The following is a 16,014-nucleotide window of genomic DNA, read 5'->3' on the forward strand; positions in this document are numbered from 1 at the left end:
TTACGTGGAATGTTTCTGCTGTAGTTACCGGGCGTACAAAGGTCACTGCAATCATTGCAGTCTCCGTTTGCGAAATGCGCGTGCTTTTCACTCGGTGAAGTAACAAATGAGACGCTTATTCGCGTGCATCCGTACCTGTGAGTAAGTTTCTTGCGTAATTTGTGCGTGAGAAACACGGGGCATGTTTTGATCTGCTTTCTATTCTGCGTGTGATCTTTCAAATTGTTGCTATGCATTTATTGTTTTGCCTTTGCGACACAGCTGTGACTTTTTATGGTTGGTCGTCACCTGCACTTTTGGAGCTTTGGTACTTCTCAGCCACATGTAATGTTGCATCTTATAGTACAGGACAAGATGCAACAAGATGTATTTTGACTCCTTTGCACAACTGATGTGTGTTCATGGTATGTCAGTAATGAAATTTGGGTCTAAATTGAATAGCTTAAATAGCATATATCACATATTATAAAGAAAAATGAGCATATTTGTCATCACCCAACTAATCTACACAATATGTGTGTGTGTGCGTGCGTGTGTGTGTGAAAGAAGTGTATATTTAAGGGCTAGTTTTTCTGTGTTTTGACACAATATTAATGAAATCTAACACACAATAATTAATGCCAAGGAGTGTATAGGGGAGGTTATTAGACCGAATTGTAAGGTAAATGTGAAGGAAGAAAAGTGGGTGAAAAGATAACTTGCCGTGGGCAGGAACCGAACCTGCGACCTTCGAATAACGTGTTCGATGCTCTACCACTGAGCTACCACAGCGGCTATCCTCCCAACCACTTTATTGGGTATATATGTGAATTTAAACGTGGGAGTGTCAGTCAGCGCCATCTGTAACCATGGCGGCAAGTGTGGCACACTCTTTTTATGAGCCTGTGGCTTCACGTAGCACGTGAACTTATTACAAACTGGCAGCTGACCAATAGTCACTCGTATACTACCTAAGGCACCATGTCTGCCAGTACGAGACCCTCGTTAATGAATAAGGGAAAGAAGTGTATACTTAAGGGCTCGTTTTTCCGTGTTTTGACACAATATTAATGAAATCTAACAGACAATACTGCCAAGGAAAGTATAGGGGAGGTTATTAGACTGAATTGTAAGGTAAATTTGAAAAAACAAAGTGAGTGAAAAGATAACTTTTCTATATATATATATATATATATATATATATATATATATATATATATATGACGCTTCACAAGTGAATGTGGGGAAGAAAGAGGAGGAAGACGAAGGGTCAGAATAAACTGGTGTTCTGACTGACACCATGTCTCATCCGTTACACTAAGTCGGCAAGATCTACCGCAGCAACATCATGAGCCCACCAAAGAAGATGATCAGGCTGCCGAAATACACCGGAGCTGAAGACGACGTCCCTGTTGACAAGTGGTTGCACCTCTTCGAAACGAAGGCGAGCAACGTCAGCTGGTCCGAACGAGATCGCATCGACTGCATCAGCGAGTACCTGGAAGGTGAGGCATTCCGCTGGTACCTCACCGAGATTTTCGACGCAGAAGATACGTGGGAAGGCATCAAAACAAGCATGATATCACGATTTTCTACACCTGTTAGCGAGCCTTTCCGCCAATTCATACACTGCAGGCTCAAAAGAGAACAGCGCATCAGGCACTACTACGAAGAGAAGACACACCTTGGTCGCCTCGCAGACTTAAAAGACGTTCACATAGTATCTGGATTGACTGATGGTGTACCTGAAGAGATCGAAAGGCGCCTCGCTGGATTGACGCTCACCACCCCAGCCAAGTGGCTTACTGCTGCGCTTCAAGCGGAAGACTCTGTCCACAGAGATGCTTCCCAACACTCGTCAAAACGGCAGCTCATGCGTCGAGAGCCTCATTCTACGCGACCATGGCTCCCTACAAGATTGATGCGCACCCCTCACAGTGAGTGCCGACATTGTGCATCTGCTGGTTTGCCGAGTCAGTTTCACTGGCACAATGAGTGCCCTCGTCGTGAAATGGTGTCTGCTCTAACTGACAACCAGAGAAACGAAGAGGGCGGCCCAAAGGCTCATCGACCACGCTACGCGGTATGTCTGGGCGTTTCCCCACAAGAACGAAACTTGTGACGCATACATTTCGTGCATCACCGCCATCTTTGCAGCAGGAAAACCCAAGAAGTTCCTATCTGATCGTGGACCAGCTTTCACAGCTGGAAAATTCAAGCAGTTTCTAAAACGCAATGGTGTCCACCAATTGTTCACATCCTCCCAACACCCTCAATGTAATGGCATGAACGAACGTACAAATCAGACTATTGTAACCCGGCTAAAGTGCAAAATGAATGAGCAGCCACAGAAGTCTTGGGTCAAACATCTTTCGGATGTTGTCGATGAATACAACAGTACCCCACATGAAGTAACACGATATCCACCATCGTACCTAATGTATGGAATTCCTTCATACGACACAATTTTAGACGCACCAATGGAGAGTGTGCAAGAAGCAAGGAAAAGTGCAATCAAGAACACGCTTGCCTATCATGAGAAGAACAAGATAATCTACGACAAAAAATTCCTACCACAAGATCTCCAACCTGGTGAATTGGTCCTCTACGAAACACCTTGGCACCCGAACAAAGGAAAGCTCAGTTCAGTCATGGAAGGACCTTACACAATTCTTCGCAGAGTCTCTCCTGTGAACTATGAGATCGACCGATGTGTAGCTCCGTTAAGCAGAACTACTGATATTGTGCACGTCAACAAACTGCATCGCTACTATTGTCCCAATAAGTTGACGCTCTCTCGGGGGGAGGGGGAAACGTGTGACGCTTCACAAGTGAATGTGGGGAAGAAAGAGGAGGAAGACGAAGGGTCAGAATAAACTGGTGTTCTGACTGACGCCATGTCTCATCCGTTACATATATATGAGATCTAACAGACAGTAATGCCAAGGAATGTACAGGGGAAGTTATTAGAACCAATGGAATGTAAATAAGGAGAAAGAAAAGTGGGTGAAAGAATAACCAGCTGTGAGCTAGTTATTTTTCCACGCACTTTTCTTTTTTCTTATTTACATTCCATTGGTTCTAATAACTTCCCCTGTACATTCCTTGGCATTACTGTCTGTCAGATCTCATTAATATTGTGTCAAAACATGGAAAAACTAGCCCTTAGGTATACACTTCTTTCCCTTATATATATATTGATATGGTGGCAAAAGTGGGTGTAGTGTTACAAATGGTAATGTAGGTCCTCCGTGAAAACACTAACAAAGCATTTATTTCAACAGTTTTCGAAGGTCAGACTCTGGCCTTAACTGTCGAAATAAATGCTGCCACTCGTATTCTCACGGAGTATGTACACACACACACACACACGCACACATCTCCGCGAAAACCCGAAACGCTTGAAAAAAGATAAGCACAAGAGGGCTCGGACTGCACGATCTCTAGCTTGCGAAACATTTTTTTTTTTTTTTTTCGTTTCTCGTTCTCTCTCATGCTTATTTCGCGTACCTGGTTGGCTCAGAGAGCAGGCCCGAAGGAGCCGCCGTCCTCCTCCTTTCGCCTTTTATTTTTTGTTGCCGTTCAGCCAACCACAGCTCGCGCCTTTTCTTGTTGCCCTTGTAGCTGGCCATCTCCTAGCTATAACGCTTTGTTGGATTGCGTTGTCATGTCGCCTATGCACCACCGCATGTGCAGCATTTCTCTTTTGTGTGCGCGTTGTGCAAAGCCGCTGCAGGTTTCTTGAATTGTTTACTTTTCGTGTAGCTATGGCCAGCATCAAGAAGTGCAAGACACTTGACTGTGTGACCAAGTTTAAGGATATTTAGCGTGTTTAGGTGGGCAAGAAATGTTCGACCGTCGCGGACGACTTCGGGATACGGAGCACTCCGAGTACCTCGTTGAAAAACAAGGCAGATAGCAAGGCAAAGGTGGCGGAGCAGTGAACGTCAGGAGCCTGTCATGTGCGCGCTTCTGCCCACGGGATTGTAGAAACTACACTCTAGGCCTGGTTTTTAGAAGCATGCATGAAGAACATTCTGGAGGATGGCCCGATGCTGATCACCAAGGCCAAATGGTTTGTCGCTACACTCCGTGAAACAACTTTGCCGACTACAGCGGGTGGCTTCACCGATTTAAGCAGCGCTACAACATGGTTGGCAAAACCAACTTTGGCGAAAACAAAGCTGTAAGCAGCCAGGACACCCAGCAGTGGATGACGAAGAGGTGGCCGGAAATCTCTGCGGAGATCTTCAATGCCTGGTGAGGCGTGAAGACGGACACAGTGGTCAACTGCTTCCGCAAGGGAGGATTCGAGACGGCGGAACTTGCGAAAACTGGTGAAACCGACGACAACGAGCGCATAGATAATGCGTTTCGCGCGTTGTGGTCCTGTTTCCTGGCAGCAGTTTCACACGAAGTGTCCGTGGATGACTTTGTAGAAGTGGACTGCAATGTCCAGGCTAACAGCTCATGTGACGAGGAGGATCGTCCGAACGAGGCGTTGGCTACACGCGCGTACTCTGCCGCTGAAGTGGCGGCAGCGTTCGGCATTATTCGCCATTGTATTGACCGCATGGAGGGAACCGGGATGTCGCACCTGGACAGCCTTGATAAGATCGAGACTAGCATCCTCAACATTTTGAAAGCAAAGAAGCAGGCCAAGATTAGCGTTTTTTTTTTTTTTTTTTCACGCAAATTATTTTGTTCTGGCATGTGTGCGGAATTAGTTGTCATTCTTGAATGCACCTATTGTAGGTGATGATCCGCTACAGATAAGCTCTCGGGGGCTTCTATTTTTTTATATAGAATTTTTCATTTATCGAACATATTCGCGATCCCCTTTGAGTTCAATATATCAGTGTCCGACTGTATTAAAGTATGAGTGCTAATTCAATGGAATACTTTTTGAATATTTTTCAAACATTTAGTATTGTTCAAGTACTTCGAAGTGAAATTACAGAAAAAGAAAAGAGTTGCAGAGGTGCATTGTTATGGGATGCGAACAGGGAAGTGTTTTTTTTTTGGCTAAGTTGGTGACGTTGTTAGTATGGTGTTCCTTAGTTCTTGTAATAAAGGGGTCGTAAACCACCCAGACGTCGAAATTCAGTTGTGGTGGGGAAATTGTGCACTAGTGTATGACGAATACGGAGCCGTGAAACTTTTTCGAAACTTCGCAGTAATAGTGGAGTTAGACGCATTGATTATCGAAACCGCGTCGATAACTTCTTTCGCTCTTTTTGCTGGTATCCTCTCCCAAGCCGTTTTGCCCTCTCACCGAGCGCTCCCTCCTATGCCTCTCCCAAGCTCGCCTGCCATACGTCATCCCTGGCACGCTGCTTGAAACACCATCTACAGTCGAACCCCGCTATAACGAAACTGAAGGGGCGCAGAAAAAATTTCATTGAAGCGAAAATTTTGTAGTAGTGAAATCGAAAAAATATAGCTGAACTAGCAAAACAATGGAACATTAATTCTCAAAACTCAAAAAGTGTCCACTGCTTTTTATTCTATCCCAGCAGCGTCACGACGCGATTCTCATCCATGCATAGCGAGGCCATGGTGAAAAGCATGCTGAAACTATGACTACAGCCGCTTTCGTGAACGAACCAAACAGTTGCATTAACACGTTAACACCAGCAGCTGTCCCCCGTCAAAACGCTGAGATGGCAGCAGGGTATCGTGGAGCGGTGACTTTTGCCTTATTTTATGCCATTCTTGTCATCTATCACTCAAGACTAGCTGATTTTGTTGGTAATGCGGACGAACAGCCGCTCTGATTAGTTGACACACTGGCCAAGCGCGAACGAAATGATAAGCATTGGAATCGGAAAGACATCGTTCAGCAGATGTACCCTGCAGCTGCGGGAAGGAAACCATGAACTAAGCAACTGAGCTTCAGCTTCGGATCTCTTGTGGCTCGCAGTAAACTCAATATTTAACATTTTGATGCATTTTCAGAACCTGAAAATACGTCGAAGAAGTCTAAAACACTCGTCACCAAAACCATCGAGCGATGGCGGCGGGTGCCCATGCTTGCTGAACATCGGTGGTTTTTGGTGGTGCCAACGCGTGTTTTAGACTTCGTCGACGTATTTTCAGGTTCTGAAAATGCATCAAAATGTTAAATATTAGGTTTACTGTATAGAAATAAATATCTGAGCCTGGAATCACATCGTGAAATTTCGTTAAAGCGGGACAGCAGAAGAAAAATTGTTCATTGTGGCGACAATATTTATGCATTGACTCCTATGGACTGCTGACGGGGAACCGTGAGTTTTTCGTTGAAGCCACGTTCGTTGTAGCAGGGTTCGACTGTACTTCCGGTTGCCGCAACTCTGGCCGTCCACTCCGTCAGTTGCGTTGTAGCTGCGGGCTTGTTGGCGAACTGTGGCTGCCGTAATCGTGCTAGTATGCACCCTGCATTGTGTGCACACTTTCGAAGAATCGCCAACATGATAAACTCATACGGGGACATGCCGCGCCCCGTATGTGTTGCACGCACACGGAAAACATGGCGAACAACAACAAGCAGCGCAGAGAGCTGCTTGCAGACTGACCAGAAATCGTAGGCTCTTGCTCGACCAATCACAGCATATTTGACTCGGTGCGTCAAAGATATGGAACGGTACGTCACGCGAAGGCCCGAAAAACTCGGGAAGAAAGAATTGTGTTCTGGAAGAATCGTTGATCGCTGCGGCATTCTGCACATGATGCACGCGGTTACTTGAAATGTTTCAAAAAATATCTGTGGTGGTCTACGGGCCCTTTAAGGATGAATGAATTCAGAGACCGAATTGTATTTATTACATGATTTGGCGCAAGTAATGTGGTGTCAACAACACTTTACACGTGAAAGGAAAAGACTGTTTCCCCCACCCCTCCACTCTTCGTCTGTGGAGGCCCAACTGATTTAACGAACAAGGGCGTGCTCCCTTCGAATTCGGAATTGCTATCTGCCCTGTAGACATCAGTGTATAAAACAAATTTAGATACTGATAATTCTGGATTTTTTAGACTTTTTGTACTGAAATAGCATTAAAGCCTCCACCTATGCCATGTAGGTTCAAACCAGCGCTCTCTAGAGTCTACTTTATGTCTGTAGAGGAGCCCTAAAGGTAACTCCATGTAAGAATCTGCATTTTCTTGAGTCAACGCATTTGCTACCATAGCAAAGTCTGAAAGGCAGCTTTGGCATAATGAGATGGTACTAATGGTGGGGTGAAGCATATAAAATCGCTTGTTGAATGTGCCGTACTTACTCGCGCTATGAACGCACTTTTTTTACAGAAAAATCGCAGCAAAGTTGGTCGTGCGTTTATTATGCGGGACAAATTTTATGGAAACTTTTTCGGTGTGAAGAAAAACTGCGGCAATGCAAAAAAAAGAAAGTTAGGTCGTTCAGCTTCTTTGTTGCACATCACTCATCTTCAGCGGTTGAAGGTGCCATCTTCTGCAAGCTGTTCCCGCGCGCCCCTGCACGTCATAAAAGCGTTTCACGGTTATCTTTTCTCGCAATCGTTTAACCACAACAGTGGTATCTGCTGTGATCTCGAGGGGTGCCCAGAAGCGTGCGCTACGACGCCACGACGCACTTTGCCATCATCGTAGCAGCCTTGCACAGTGACCGCTACGATGCCATTGACATTGTAGCAAGCAACCAATATTGCAGCAAGCTACCACCAAAGCACCAAAGCAAACCATCGATAACAAGATTAATAATCAGAATACAGCGGCCACCTCGCTTGCAACTGGAGCGAGAAACGGGGACCATGTTGCAGAAATAGTCATGATCTTTTCTGGGGCGACAAGCAACTTCTTTCTAGTTTTCCAGAATCCTGCGAAGCGATGGTGACGAATGGTCCATCCTGGCAGCCATAGCGACAGAAAATCCTGTTGTTGCTCGAAAATTGCGTGCATGTGATTGGGCCTTAAAGTTTCGTGTTTGCAGGAAGCGACCGTCAGTGTTGTGCAAGAAGTTTCATAGCCATTCATGACCTTCGCTCGCTGTGTGTTTGTTAGCTGCGATGTCTCTGCACTTGCATAACTCATGAACCCCCACTGTGGTGCTTAGATATTTAAAAAGGACTGGGTACGTGTCGCGCACATATAGAAAGCAAAACTACATGGCACGCGGTAGTGGGCGGAAGGGGGAGGAGGGTGCATATTAATAAAAAGCGGAAGAGATCCAACGGGCAAGGGGGTACCAGGTGTCGGTTAGTGGGACTGCAGCGGACGAATGTAGGGGGTGAGTTCATTGTGCGGGAAAAAGAAAAATACGACTTTTGACGACTGAAGTTGGGGGTACATTTATTATGCGAGTGCGTTCATTACGCGAGTGAATATGGTGTTTGTCTTCAGCAAGTTAGAATAGCAAAACACTATCTAAAAAAAAATATTCCAATGTGGGAATATTTGCACACCCCGAATATATATTTTCTTAACTGGAAGAAAACATGTGTGAATGTCATTTTTTGTTTGAAGTGGAAGCAACGTTGAATAGTTGCAGGATTCAAATTTCAAGTATAATGTAAAGGAAGTGGCAGCTGATCAAATACATTACATCTTGAAGTTTCCTAAGAGCATATAAGTCTGTATAATATCTGTAAATCTGTATAATAAGCTACAGTTGTGCAAGTAGCGAAATTCTGGGTGTGACGTGAATTCAAATGTCGAAGTGTGAGTGTGAATCGAATATTTCTCGAATAATTCATAAATATTTTTTAAATACTTTGAAGTGAACTTGCAGAAAAGAGGTTGTAGAGGATTCTTAGGCATATTCTTATGACATAGCAACATGGAAGTGTTTCTTTTGGCTAGGTTGATAATGCGCTGGTGGGTGGTTGTTGCATAGCTATCTTATCGAAAATGAGGCAATGTGGAAGCCGAATTGCATTTGTGGACGTGACTTGGTGCAAAAAAATGTATCGCCGACAACACTTCACACGTGAATGGTAAAGATGCTATTTCCTCGGCCTCTCCTCCCCTTTCAACTTCGTTGGAAACTCAACTGATTTGTTGATGTCTGGAGTTTCACATCTGCCTCATGGACATCAATATAACATTTTAAATTTTGGATGCTAAAAATCTTTGGTGTCTGATTTCTTAGACTTTCTGCTGAAATTTTAGGTTCAAAAATTGGGGGACCCTTAAGCTTCGCTTTAAGAGTTGAACACGATAGCGAAATCCGGCCCGTAGTGCACCCTTCAACCGCTAAGTGCATACTTATTCATATGTTTTGTTACATACACATGCACGCACACAAACTTGCACACAGTAAATTGGACCAGCGCGCGCTATCATCATCGAATAGGCTCGTTTTTATCGTGACACCTGTCGAACAAAATGCATTAAAGGGACCCTGAAATGCTTTTTCAAGTAACCATGCTATGAATGCACTAGAAGAGCTTATTGCCTCATGAATTCAACGCCGCAATCATTTTAAAAATCCGTCCAGGGTGAGTGGAGTTACAAAGGTTTGTCGCATGCTGCAATTGCATTATCTCTTCTCTCGTCCCGACGAAAGCGCTGGAAGCTAAGCAGGGAGGGGTGGCAGGGCAAAGAAACTACCGCGCCTTGTGACCTTGAGCAGTTTTTTTTTCTTCGAATGCGCGGCTTTTTCAGCGTGATCGCGCGCACGCGTGGACAAGTAGCGGCTTCCCGCGCATATCTCGGTAACTTGATTTTTCGGTCACAGACACATAGACAATTTTTCGCTCGCAACCAACAAGGCTGATATCAGCGTCGGCTTTTCTGCGACACGAACTCTTTAATGCTATTGCGTTAAAACAGCATTAATTGAGCCCCCACCTCTGCCTTATCTATTATTTCTATGTTGGATTCAATACATTTGCGACGCTATCAGATCCTGAAAGGCAGCTTTGTCGTAGTATGAGCGTGTGATGGGGTGAAGCATATTCAAAATTTGAAAATGACTCATTCGGATTTTAAGTGTCTTTGGAAAGCTCAAATAGCAATTCTTCCAGTGCGAATCGAATTGAATACGCATGCTATTTGAAAAATATTTGAACTTTCGAATAGTCGCATGCCCCTACTTTAAACTTGCAAAATGAATAATCAATGTGAGGGTAATGTGCTCATATAACCTAGCCTTCAAATGAGTGAGGCAGCTTGGGCTAGTTGGTATGGCATAACTATCTTCAAATAAGGTTTCGTGGCAGTGCGATTTTTTTAAAATGAATGTTTTCACGGCACAGTACTCTTACACTACAGTGAAACCACTTTTACAGGAGGGTTACACGCACTTCAATATAAGCCTGTTCATTCATTTCGACTATTGTAATACAATGAAACCTTGATGTAACAAGCATGGATATAGCGAACTAGTGGTTATAACAAAGTAAATAAAGAATAGTTTGGTTGTACCGTGCTTCAAATATATATTTATAACGAACTATATTTATAATGAACTATATTTCCATGGCAGTTGTGTCTTCATTATAATAAGGTATGAGTATATTCTATTAAAGATTCAAAGTGCGCAAATATTCGCACGCGCCTAGTGTATGAATGCACTCGCTGACCATTTATTCGGACTCTGAAAATTTGGAAATGCCCGTTTGTTGGGACGCCTTCATAGCACTGCCGCTCATTTCATTGAAGTACTTTAAATTCATGACCGAGAATTTGGACGCCCCACAGTGCGCCGTTCGATTTTTCTGACTCTAGCTGCCTGATAGTGTCACATCAAACACCATAACCAGCTGTTTGCAATGCTTACAATATTTTTGCTAGGATCCTAATGCTGAAAGGTTGTGCGTATGCACTTGACTATATGCACTTGACTATGGCTAGAGATTGTGCCATTGTCAATGCAGAAATAACAATTGCTAATTCCAAAGGCTTGACTACATGTAAAGGCCATGTTTTGGCTTTAGGCAACAGAGTGTCCGGTAAAGCCAAATGAAGCCAAGCTACCAGAAGCCAAACCAAGCCACACTCGAAGTGAACTCATGATGTTCAAGTGGCCCTGCGTGCGAAACGGGCAAAAAAAAAAGACAGAATCATGAGAGCTGCCGCATAAAATAGCCTCGCAGTCATTTTCTTTTGGCATTTGAGAGTTTGGTTTAGCTGATCCTAGATCAGGCATAGCTATAGCTAGGCCTGATCTACTAACACGGCTTAGACCGATGCCACCCATTCCTTCTGTGCCGTCGGAGCTAACGATGAAACGCACCAACTACAAGACACTGAAGATGGCGAATACAGCTGCCAGATCGAAAGCGACAACCTCAATGAGATGTTCATCTGGAGCATTTGCCGAGTGGGGTGATCAGGAGATCGTCTGTCAGGTACCTGAACCAGCGCAGGTTAACAGTAACTGCAATGAAGCACTGCCCACGCCACTGTTATCAAATGTGGTTTTAGTGCAGTGATGTTCCGTGCAGGGAGTTTTCCCCTTTTCGGGAATTTTCACCTGTCATTTTGAGCCAAAGGGAAAAAGGGAATCTTTGTGATATTACAGGGAACTTCAGGAATGGTTAAATTATCCTACGACAACCAATAGTTATTGGTCACAGTGCACCTTCATCTGCAGTAATGGGTACTGGCACATGCACCACCACGCAAGCATAGCCTTTGAGATTTGTTTCTGATATTCGCGCAGAGTGGTTTCTAATTCGCTATTGGTGTTAGACTTGAAGCCCACAGTGTGCAGTGTACTAACAGTATATGAATTAATAAAGTTATGGTTTTTGTTGTGTGACAGTGGAGGAGCTAATCATGATTTCAAAAGTTGTCTTTCAAAAGACACATATAATTATAGTATGTGTGTGCATGCATGGGGGCGGAAATCAGTACTTTTGTGCAGGGAAATATGCTGGGAATTTCGATCAACGTTCGCGGGGAAAAATCCTCAAAATAAGGAATTTTTATGTCTTTGAACGGGAATTCTTTGGCATAGTACAGAACATCACTGTTTTAGTGTAGCCTGTAACAGCTAATTGATTGATCTGTGGGGTTTAACGTCCCAAAACCACCATATGATTATGAGAGATGCCATAGTGGAGGGCTCCGGAAATTTAGACCACCTGGGGTTGTTTAACGTGTACCCCAATCTGAAAACACGAGCCTACAGCATTTTCGCCTCCATCGGAAATGCAGCCGCCGCAGCCGGGAGTCGGTCCCATGACCTGCGGGTCAGCAGCCGAGTACCTTAGCCACTAGACCACCGCCGCGGGGCAGCCTGTAACAGCACTACAATCTACAGTTATGGCCAAACTGGCTGAAATAAAGGCAGTGTAGGTCGTCTGATGGTGCTTGTGTGCAGAAATGCATCGACAAGTTTTTCCAGCCACTGTGCCAATAAAAGCGCTTTTTTTTTTTTCTGATGAATGCTTTTTTTCAAACTCTCCTTTTTTTTTTAGGACCTTTGAGCGGTTCCAGCCAAGTCAAATCAAAATCAAATCAAACTTAATTTTCATATCTGCAAGGAGAAAGGGGGTTGTGGGAAAAAGCTGCCTTACTGCAGCTTGACTAAGCCCGGCCCCCTTGTGTTGCAGTTCGACAGTGTGCAGCACTGAATAAAGGTACATGGCTTGATAACAATAATCCAAGACACTTTGCATAAGTGTATATACAATAGCGTAGGGGTGCATAAAGTAAATGATTTTTTTTTTTTTCATAAATGTAACAATGCTATGCCACGACATCAATAAGATATACACACAATAATTTAGAAATAAGGAATATGTGGTAATGAACAATCACAACCAAATAAGGAAAAGAAATCATAATGGCTACAGCAAACTCAAAATAAACAAGTAAACGCATATGTACATTTGGTATACGCTCACATATTGATGCTTGTTTGGAATTTCACGGCAGGGTCAAGCGAAATGAAATGAGTGAATAAGGAGCAAGGAGACATGTTGACCAAGTTTATTTCATGCGTATTTAAGGTGTTTAAAAGTTAATAGTTAGTGCGACAAAAATGTGCTAACCAAAAATCTGCATGTCTTGTGTTATATGGAATTTCCCGACTATGCATGTTAAACAAATTCATATAGCTAACATTGCTTTTTCGCTAAGCATTTTGGTATATACAAGCCAGACGGAATGAGTAAATGAACTCAACTGGCATGTGTATTCGTAAAAATATTTAAACATGCGTTCTTTGGAAGCAAGATTTCCTACAGCGCGAATGGCTCGTTTTTGACAGTTTTAGCTTAGTAATATTTTACTTTGATGTTGTACATCAAATTAGGTGGCAGTAATTTATTGTAGAGAGAAATAGAGAGTTATACACAGTACGTTTCACAATGGTGGGCAAAACATGTTGGTGCCTGTTGGTGCCTATGTAATAATCCCGTTATTGTGTTTAGCGTTGCGTAAAGACTGTCGACGTGTTTGTTCCAAAGCAAATTTTTGGAAAATATGACTCCAAGTATTTTTATCTCATTTGAAATTTTAATTTCTCCATTGTTTAAAAACAGCTTTTTTGTCAAATTTAGGGCCTTATGCTTTTGGCGAAACATGATCACGTGTGTTTTTTTAGCATTAATTCCTAATTAGTTTCTATCACACTAATTTTTGCTGTCCTGGAGTATAGTGTTCGCACAATTTGTGAGTGTGTCTGAATTTGTGCCCCTAAAGAAAAGCGCAGTGTCATCTGCATAAGCAATTCTTTTAGTATTTTTAGCGGTCAGTTTAGTATTTTTAGCGTACTGAGATCGATTTTGAAGATACGAAGACAAGAACTTGTTTGCGTGACCACGTCTTCCGTGTTGTTCAAGCTTAGCTAAAAGTGTGATATGATGAACGGTGTCGCCCCGTCGTGGGATCGAATCCTGGCTGCGGCGGCTGCATTTCCGATGGAGGCAGAAATGTTGTAGGCCCGTGTGCTCAGATTCGGGTGCACGTTAAAAAACCCCAGGTGGTCGAAATTTCTGGAGCCCTCCACTACGGCGTCTCTCACTATCATATCGTGGTTTTTGGATGTTAAACCCCACAAATCAATCGTCAATCAATGATGAACTGTGTCAAATGCTTTAGAGAGATCTAAAAATGTACCCAAGACCTGTTCCTTTGCATCAAGCGCAATACTTATAAATTCCTTTTGCGTCAGTTAAGCCAATTCAGTTGATCTGCCTTTGAGAAAACCATATTGTGCTGTCGAGATGAGCGAGTGTTTGTCTAAGAAACTGCGTAATTGCTTGTACATGATTTTTTCTAATTCTTTGAAAAAACAGGTAAAATGAAAATAGGCCTAAAATTGTTAAGGTAGTTTTTGTTTCCACCTTTGTGGATTGCAACTACCTTTGCAATTTGCATTTCCTTTGGAAAGCAGCTCTGTCCTATGCATAAGTTATAAACTTCAGCTAAAATTGGCACCAGTATGTCTATAACAAATTTAATTGGCCTAATTTGCACATCGTTTACATCACGTGACTTTGAATTCTTTAGGCTGAGAAACACATTCTTAACTTCATTATCAGTTGTGGTAAAAAATGACATGCTGTTCATAAAGTTTGCTGTGTTATGGATCGAGGGAACGCTTATTGTGTTACAATTTCTTAACTCTCCAACAGCTATAAAATGATCATTTAGAATATTTGAAAGATCTGCCCCGTGCACAATATGGTCGTTCACAAGCATGCTGTCAATGTTAGTGACATCAGTCTGTTTTATAAGGTTGTTCAGCTATTTTCACAACAAAGTAGAATTGTTTACCACATCGTTAAAATAGGCTTGATAATACTCTTGTTTTGTGGTTTTTAGCTTGGCATTGAGCTTATTTCTAAACACTTTGAAAGAATTAAACTTGTCGATATCTCTATTGCTCACAAATTTCTAGTACGTGCGGTTTTTCAAGTTTATCTGCTTGTGAAGGTAAGCGGTTATCCAAGGCGTTCGAGATTTCTTAGATTTTGCAACTATGATCTCGGGAAAATGTGTTTGTTATGTAGATTTAAAATTCGAAATAAACGCTCGATACATGCTATCTGCGTCAGTACACGATAAAATGGGACTCCAGTCATGATTCTGAACCTTCATTCGAAAAAGTAGTGAACTATCTGTAATATTTTGCACACGCACAGGACTGGTACGCCCACACTTTCCTTTATTTCCCGCAAAAATAAAAGCGAAGTTAGGAAAATGGTCACTAATATCGCACAAAAGTTTTCTACTTGATACAACTTCACAGGAAGCATTAGTAATGAAAACATCAAGTAGGCTCTCTGTTCTATCAGTGATACGAGTTGGCTCAGTAATAACATTGATAAAGCCACCGGATGTTAGGAGTGACTGAAAATCACTACTAATAGTGGAAATAGACAACATGTGTATGTTCAGGTCACCACTGAGAAACAATACATATTTATTTTGGGAGACAAATTCTAACAATTTTTCAAAAAAAATCAAGAAATAGTTGACACCGAGCATTTGAAGGGCGGAAGACCACCGATATAATCTCGGGGCCGTTTCGCGCCATTAGTATCTTGTAATTATCGGTTGAAATAGTGAATTCATTTAGAACTTGCACTTCGTGAGTGCGACTAACCAGCAGTAACGCTCCACTACCTCGCTGTTGCGGACGGTTGAGTACGAATGTTTCATAACCAATGCACGTAAATGTAACGTTATGTTCTGTGCACCAAGTTTCCAAGATCATTATTGCGTCAAAGTGAACACCAGTAGAATCCATGAGCATATCTATATTGTCGCGGTGCAGCGCGAACCAAGGGCAGATGAACGTTGACAGAGCGACTCTCAGCAGCCGAACAGCAAGATCGCCTTCTTTATCTTCAATCAGCCAGAGCTCCACTACCTGGTGTCCGCCAAATCCCCTTATTGTCGTTTGGTCCACCAGTACACACGCGTCATTTGCCCCCCCTCGTAATGAGCATCGCCCCGATGCTAAACCAGTAGTGCAGTTTTTTTGTCTGTTCTTTAAGAAGTGTCTTGCGCAGTCACTACCTTTCATAAGGCTTCATGCGCACAACGTGAACTAGTTCAGGACGGTGCTGGCAAAGCCTCGTACTATATGAACTGTCGGGGACGACCTCGTAGGTAACA

General features: G+C 43.0%; 1 protein-coding gene across 2 annotated transcripts in view; it reads left to right on the top strand.

Moving 5' to 3' along the window:
• Positions 1 to 16,014, top strand: part of LOC119176386 (uncharacterized) — a 147,058-nt gene that overhangs the window by 71,228 nt on the left and 59,816 nt on the right. The gene's annotated exons all lie outside the window — the stretch shown is intronic.

This window comes from Rhipicephalus microplus, chromosome X (assembly GCF_043290135.1).
Source record: "Rhipicephalus microplus isolate Deutch F79 chromosome X, USDA_Rmic, whole genome shotgun sequence".
NCBI classification, from domain to species: Eukaryota; Metazoa; Arthropoda; class Arachnida; order Ixodida; family Ixodidae; genus Rhipicephalus; species Rhipicephalus microplus.